This window comes from Pocillopora verrucosa, chromosome 3 (assembly GCF_036669915.1).
Source record: "Pocillopora verrucosa isolate sample1 chromosome 3, ASM3666991v2, whole genome shotgun sequence".
NCBI lineage: Eukaryota > Metazoa > Cnidaria > Anthozoa > Scleractinia > Pocilloporidae > Pocillopora > Pocillopora verrucosa.
This window is the reverse complement of record NC_089314.1, coordinates 22,428,263-22,435,549: the sequence shown is the minus strand read 5'-3', so window position 1 is coordinate 22,435,549 and position 7,287 is coordinate 22,428,263. Positions and strand designations below refer to the sequence as shown.

Genomic DNA, 7,287 nt, shown 5'->3' with positions numbered 1-7,287 from the left:
TTCCACCGAGAACTTCTTCTTATTCTTTGGATTGTGGAGAATTAATCGACAGGAACCCAGTGGCTTTAGTGTTGTGTCGTTCCACATTTGTAGTGTCTTTGTGGTGGGCTCAAGCTTCTTATCAGCCACAAGATCGGCGGAAATGACATTCACCGAGGCGCCGCTGTCTACTTGAAATTTCACTTCTGCCTTGCCCACAAGCATCTCAGTGTAGATTACTCTTGGGTAATCATGTTCTTGTGTAACAGCGTGTATCATGTCCGGTCGTGCAACAATGCTTGTAATGTACTCCATGTCGCTGTCATCGGAGGATTCATCTCTCAAGTTGTATACTTTTCTGGTCGGAGTAGTGCAGGTTGTTGCGAAGTGATTTCTGCCACCGCACTTCGTACATTTCGCGCCCCACGCTGGACACTTTCCTTTTTCGAAAGGATGTGCTTTGCCACAAAATTTACAGGTCTTCGTCTTCCCCGCGCGGCTTTTCCTAGACTTGTCATCACGGCGGCTGGAAGGCGGGTGTTTATCTTGCACAGCGTGAACATCTTCGTTCTGGGCGCCCGAGATCGTTTTCAATTGCAAATTTGTTGCCTCAGAACTCTTGCAAAGATCGATACACTTCGCCAGGGTGAGACTCCGTTCTTGTAGAAGCCGTTTGCGAGTGCGGTGATCTTGAATGCCCAGGACGATCCTGTCGCGAATGATCGAATCACGCATGCAGTCACAAAAATTGCATGTTTTCGCTAGTGTGCGAAGGGCGGTGACATAAGCATCAATGCTTTCGTTTTCCTGCTGAGTTCTGGAGTTGAAAGTGTACCTTTCAAAGGTTTCGTTCAGTTCGCCGATGGTGAATTCGTCGAACTTTTGTATTATCTTTGCCAGATCATGTCTATCGTCTGGAGTGTCGAATTGGAAGCCGTTAAAAATCTTTAACGCATCAACACCGATACAGTGGAGAAACAATGCGACTTTGTACGCCGGCGGTTTCAGCTCGAGTTGAGCAATGACCATGTAGTTGCCCCACATTTGTTTCCATACTTTCCAGTTGTCCGCCACATTCCCAGTCGTAACTAGTTTTCCAGGAGGCATTATCCCGGCCATCGCGCCAAAAGGCGGGTGTTGCACAACTCCCAGTTGTGTTAGGGTCTGTTGCGAAGAGCCAGGTGGTGGCGCTTCAGGCGCCGTTTCTGAGTCGGACATTACTACACCAAGATGATTTCAACTGTTTTCGACTCCGTAAGTGGTAGGCGGAGGATTCGTTATCCTATTTCGCTGCCACCATGTTTCAAGATCCGTTTTTATCAACCATTCAGTAGCATACAGCGTTGTAAGACAATACAGATGTAACTCGATCTCAGTCTAGTTAGACATTGATGGCGCATGTAATCACGTACATATTGTAACATTACCAAAACTGAGGAAACACATTTGAAATAAATGCTTTGAAAGGGTAAGAAAGATATCCAAAGAGATTTGAATCTGAATGCTCCCTTGAGAAGCTCGATGTTCTATCGGGCTTCCTCTCCTCAAGTTAGTGGTAAAACAATTTTATTTCGTTCCAACCTATGCACAATGTACCCAGTAATCGATGGATGGGCAAGTTTAAAGGTAACTGAGATTTAACGGAACTGACTTAGTATTGTCATTTGAATCCCACGCCTTGAGTGACTTTTACCATCAATGTATGAAGATTATCTTACGCCCATTTCCTCAAAAGAAGAATATCTTTTTTTTTTTTAGTCTAAAGTTGGTTTTTACTGGAATTTTATTTATTTAGTTTTTACTCTTTATGTAGGGATTTACATAGCTTAACCGCAGCCTGATCTTTTTCTTACAGGCTTCAACTATCCCACCATCTAGAGCGTCGGCATCAGCTGCTTTCACTGTGAGAGACTGTCACTTTGCGTCAAATACTGATTGGATTCACTCTGATTGGAGACTTCTCTGTCCAGAAAACGCCTGAAATATGAAACATGATTGCTACTATGTAACATTCTTCCCCGTAAAAAGTATGATTATAGTCTTCTTCGTCGGTCTCAAAACAGACCATGATGGGAAAATACTCTCCATCGGATTCTTGCATAGCTTCGTAATCCGCATAGACGAATACAGGAGGATCTTTGAACGCCAAATCTTCTTCATCTAATGCTTCCTCTTGATTCGTCAATCGTTCTGCAAGGTTCCACAAATTTTGCACAGGCATTACGTTTGGCCACACCACATCGATGTTTGACCTCTGCATATCTTCCATCACCTCCGTAGGTCCGTTTTTCTTTCGTTTCTTGCCGTGATGTTCTATAATCTTGCAACACTCGGTACATTTCTCGAATGTCTGACAGATGGATTTTTCAATGGGATTGAGTTGACTCATGTAATAATAATCATCTCTATAAAATGCACGATGACATCGCTCCCAGGTTTGCGAAGGTTTTTCATCGCGAGAAAAGTCGGGGCAATTGACTCGATGGCACGCTAGAGATTTCTTGGCTTTACAAGAATGGTGATGAAAATCATCCGTGTTAAATCCTTTATCGCATTTAAAGCATAAATATGATTTGTTCAAAAACCTTCCATACTCTACGATACACAACCGTGATAATGCGCATCTGTTTGTATAGGTATAATCTTCTCGTCGTGGCCCTTTGAAAACAATCATGTGGGGCTTATCGACAGACAAGACGCTGATAAGCTGGACTTAATACTTTCTGAAACATGTCCAATTCGCGCATACTGCATGGTCCTTCTGGGACTCCTGCCTCTTGAGGTAAGGCACGGGCGACGTAAATTTTCGTACTGACGCATTTCATCCACACCATCGTCTTTGTGTAAACGGGCCTTCACAGTAACAATAGCGCGCGCGCAGCAGAGAGTATCGTCACTGTTAATACGCACCAAACTTCGTTTGATATTAAAAAAAGTATCTACATTTCTTCTACCCAAACTTCTTTCTTTCCCATGACCCTCACCTGACGGGGGAATTCGAATAAATGTAAGTTCGGCTTGAAATTCAGAATTGTTCCCAAACCTTTCACCCGAATTCAATCTCTCCGCTAAAGTTTGCATGTACGAACGCTTACCCTGGCTTCCTTTTCGAAATTCTTCCACCGTGAAACTCGTCGATTGAAAAACATGCGTATACCCTTCGGCTTTCATACTAAATGAAGAGTATGATGCGGTACTAAGTCTTTCTGCTTTTTCATTTCTTGGTAAATAAAACATTCTAATGCTGAAGTGAGTTCTTCCCCCACATCATTGCTGGAAGATGGATCGCGCAATTCTTGCAGACGCGCAATGAATCGTTGTTTCTCTTCTATTTTCTTTTTCCATCCTTTACGAGATCCATTCGGACTAAAAGACAATTCGAACAATAGCATCTCTTGCGTAGAATTCAATTATTCTTGATCTGACATATCTTCATTGTCTTCTTCGGGATCTTTCCTCTTAGACGTACTGAATATGATGAAAATCAAACCAGAGTGAAATAAACAATTCCAGTAACAGTTGTTTTATCATTAAAAGAAGCGCTTAAATCAAAAGAAGCGATCTCATCGGTCGACTCGCTTTGATGTCTCATTAACTGGAAAACAAGAACATAGGGGTAGGTGGGTATCCCCCTACGCTAGTTTGACCAGTCACGACTTCACCCCATATATAAACCGAGACGCCACACACATTATTCATTTTAAACTTGTCGTATTGTCTTTAACGTTTGAAAATCGTTAACTCGTTCTTGTCTTTTAACGTTTGGAAAAGAAATTGCTAAACCTCATCCTGATCAAGAAAAAGGTAAGAAACACGTTTCTCGTGATTACCTATCTATTCTTTTTTCAACTCAATCTCATTTAGGGAGCGGGGGTGCACATGAATTTTGCTCCAAAATGCGAAAGTTTTTTTTTTATTGAGTCATATGTAGCCTTAACCATTTAAGTTACCTCACAGATGTTTTAAGGTCTAGTTTTCAATTTTTAGCCGTTGCGGAGCGATTATTTACGACCTTGGTAACACAAACAAGTTGGTTTCCATGGTACCGCAAACGGCATTATTTTGTTTTTTGGCTTTGTTTTATTCCCTCAAACCACAAGGAAACTATGTGTGATCTTACATGACACAAATATCATTATTGAATTACAACGTGCTTCGATTGAATCGTCAACGACATAGTGAAATTCTTTCCCTTGTAATAGCGTTTTTTTCCCTTGAAAGGCCGGGGGGAAAGACTAAAAACCGGTATAGAAAAAAAGAGGAAAGGAAAAAAATTCCCAAAAATACAGAGATATGCCAAAAAGTTAATAGAAACATCCGTCGGGGGCGAGATCGACAATGCAACGCCTGGTATATGGCGTGATTCTTCTTCCGACGAATCTGACATCGATCAACCGATCAGATCAAACGAAACTGGCTTTACCAGACTCCACGTCTGATGAAGAGAGCAAGTTTTAAGGTCAAGGATACAGACTGAAATATCTGGACATGTTTACTTCAACCCTCTCCAGTGCACACGTTGGCGAGGAAGGTGAGATACATATAATTTTTGCCAAGTTTGCATGTGTTCAGTTTAAGATTAAGGTTAGTTCTGCACCAAATTTTCCTACTTTGTCGTCTAGTTTCTCTGTAATTGCTTGTTATGAGACATTTTCACACAGCTGTCAATTTTTTAAATGGCAATGTGTACTCTACTTTAGTTTCTTTCTTTTAATTATTAACATTTTTCCCTTTTGCTCTGACTGATAATTTTTCACTTTTTCAAACCTACAGTGATGTATCTGAAACAAGTATTTTCATATTTCAAATAATACATATTTATCTACCACTATTTTAGGGAATTTGAGGATTCAGGAGAATGAATCTGGAAGAAGAGGGCTAATGGCTCATCTCACTGCACGGTGCAGCTTGTGCCTTGAACAGACCCCTTTGGGGACTTCCTCTTTTATGAGCAAGCAGTAATATTACACTTTCACAGTGAGGCTGCTAGCAGAGAGAAAGTGATGGAGAGGTTGTCCATTCCAGCTGGCAAATTCACCAAGAGGGCATCTCTTTTGAGGGACTAGAGATGGGCTGGGAAATCTGACCTGCAGGCTAGTGCAAAGGAAAAGAATTGCACGCAAACCTGATGAGAAGAGGCCCATCGTGAAACAGAAGGAGTCACTTATGAAGTAGGAGCCTTCTAAACTGAATTTGTGTACTTCCTGCACTAAATACAAAAACTTATTACCTGTAGAGTCTTTGTGGCTATCTAAAATAGCATTTCTTTACTTAAAAGCTCATTTTCTCAGAATGCAAACTTTAGATCTTTGAAAAAATATATCTTAAGATGTATTCATCTGATTATTATGAAATTTTCAGGGTTGTTTCTTCTCACTGAGTTGAGTTAAATGAGCATAGAGATTCTGTACATGTTGATTTGAAGTCAAGTTATTGTAATTAATGTAACCTCAAATATATTAGTGAATTTTGGAGGGACGCTGGGGAGAATGTATTTATAATCTCAAAAACTTCCATGCTCATTTAAGAGGGTGATATCTGTGCTCTAGACTGGTACTAAAATAACATAACTCCATGTAATCTACAGCCAGATATCTTTTCTCAACTACAGCTTGGTCATATGCAGCATGTGGTGAGATTTTGGGCTAGTGTCAGGTTACAATTCACTTCAAGTCAAAATCATGACCATTTTCAAAATGTACAACTCATAAACGTGCTTGTGGTATATAGTTTTAAAGGGTTTTGAAGCAAGCTTTTGGAATTACAGTTACTTTAAAAAAAGTCACTTTTTTCATGTGTACCCCCACCTTCATTATTTCAGTAGATGCAAGTATCGCTGAACCTGACTTATCAAGCATCGGTGAATCATGTAAGTCTAGTCTGCTTCATTAATTTTTTTAGATGCCAATGACCATAAGACCTGTCTCATTTGTACTGATGATGAAAATTTATCAAAAATCCCGTGCTGTCAGCAGCCAATTTATGAAGCACCATGCCTAATTTAATTGATTTGATTCCCAAGAACAAAAAGACATCAAACCAAATTGTCCATATTGCAGAGCCAAAAACTCTCAGACAGGCCCAAAAGAAACTCGCCGCCTGAGAGAAACATATTTGATCTATTCAGATGGCAGCAAGCTGAAAGAAGAAATTATTTGAGAAACTGAAACTGAGATGGAAACCTTCCCTTCGCTCAAGATCCTGAATTTATTGGAGCCATATGGGAAATAATGCTTATGTATATTCATGTTTCAAGAAAGGACAATAGATCATTTTATTTAAGAACATTTGACTGGAATGAGTTAAGACATGTTTCTATTTATTTAGCTTCAACCAAACACAGAGCTATTCGAAGAGCCTAGTTTCGCTTTGGCCAATTTGAATGGCACAATGTAATTTTTGATTGTAAAATAATAATGCATTCATTTGTATTCATGTGTGTGTCTTTCATTTGCTACAGAAATATTTGATAAACTATCCAATCAATTCCATAGAAGAACAATAGGTAAAATTTCTGCACAGCCCCATACTCTATTATGCATTCAGTTCTTGGATAGAGAAAACAATGACAAAAACAATACATTGTCATTGGGAAAACAGATTTGTTTTACAATAGTGTGGGGCTGTGCAGAAACTTTACCGAACAATATACTTTACCAAAAAGATTTCATTTGCATTAATCCAAATTAAATTAATCCTTCCCTTTTCATTTTTAAAAGCCCATCGTCACTACTACAAGGATGTGAATAATGACAACTTCCCTTCCAATGATGATTATCTCCTCGAACGCGTAAAAAGAGGAATGGAATTGGGATACACTTTCAAACAATGCTATGGACATTGGCTGAAAGATTGAAATTGCTTTATATAATACAAAAATTGAAGTCCCTGAAGAAAAAGAAGAAGCTATCTTCAGTTATCATGAATTTTAATTAATTTTACAAGAGATTATGTTATTAAAAGTTATTTTGTGTGGTTCCATTCTTGTGTTGTGGTCTCTTGCTCATTAGTTGCTTGTGTCCTCATTTTCTGGTGAAGTCATTTCCGCTTCCGGTCTCATTACTTTCGCTCTCGTCAGTTTCGTTGTCTTCATTTCCTGTAAAATAATGGATAGGTGAATTAGGCGATCTCTTTTCAAATTTGGGTGTGTTTCTTTTATGCTTTGTGATTGGTCAAAATTGGTCTCGTGGTACATAATTCTGCTCTGTGATTGGTTACTACCCATAGAAGCGCCCTTTACTATTAACCGTCATACATGTTCTGACATTAGGCAACTATTGCATTGAATTATCAAACCGTGGTCCGAGT

At 39.5% G+C, this 7,287-nt stretch overlaps 1 long non-coding RNA gene across 1 annotated transcript; it reads left to right on the top strand.

Moving 5' to 3' along the window:
• The first annotated feature begins 4,138 nt into the window (after nt 1-4,138).
• Nucleotides 4,139-6,948, top strand: LOC136279835 (uncharacterized). Its single transcript, XR_010717021.1, has 3 exons — nt 4,139-4,510; nt 4,817-5,150; nt 5,801-6,948. It is a non-coding gene; the product is annotated as an uncharacterized lncRNA (long non-coding RNA).
• The last annotated feature ends 339 nt before the right edge of the window (nt 6,949-7,287 follow it).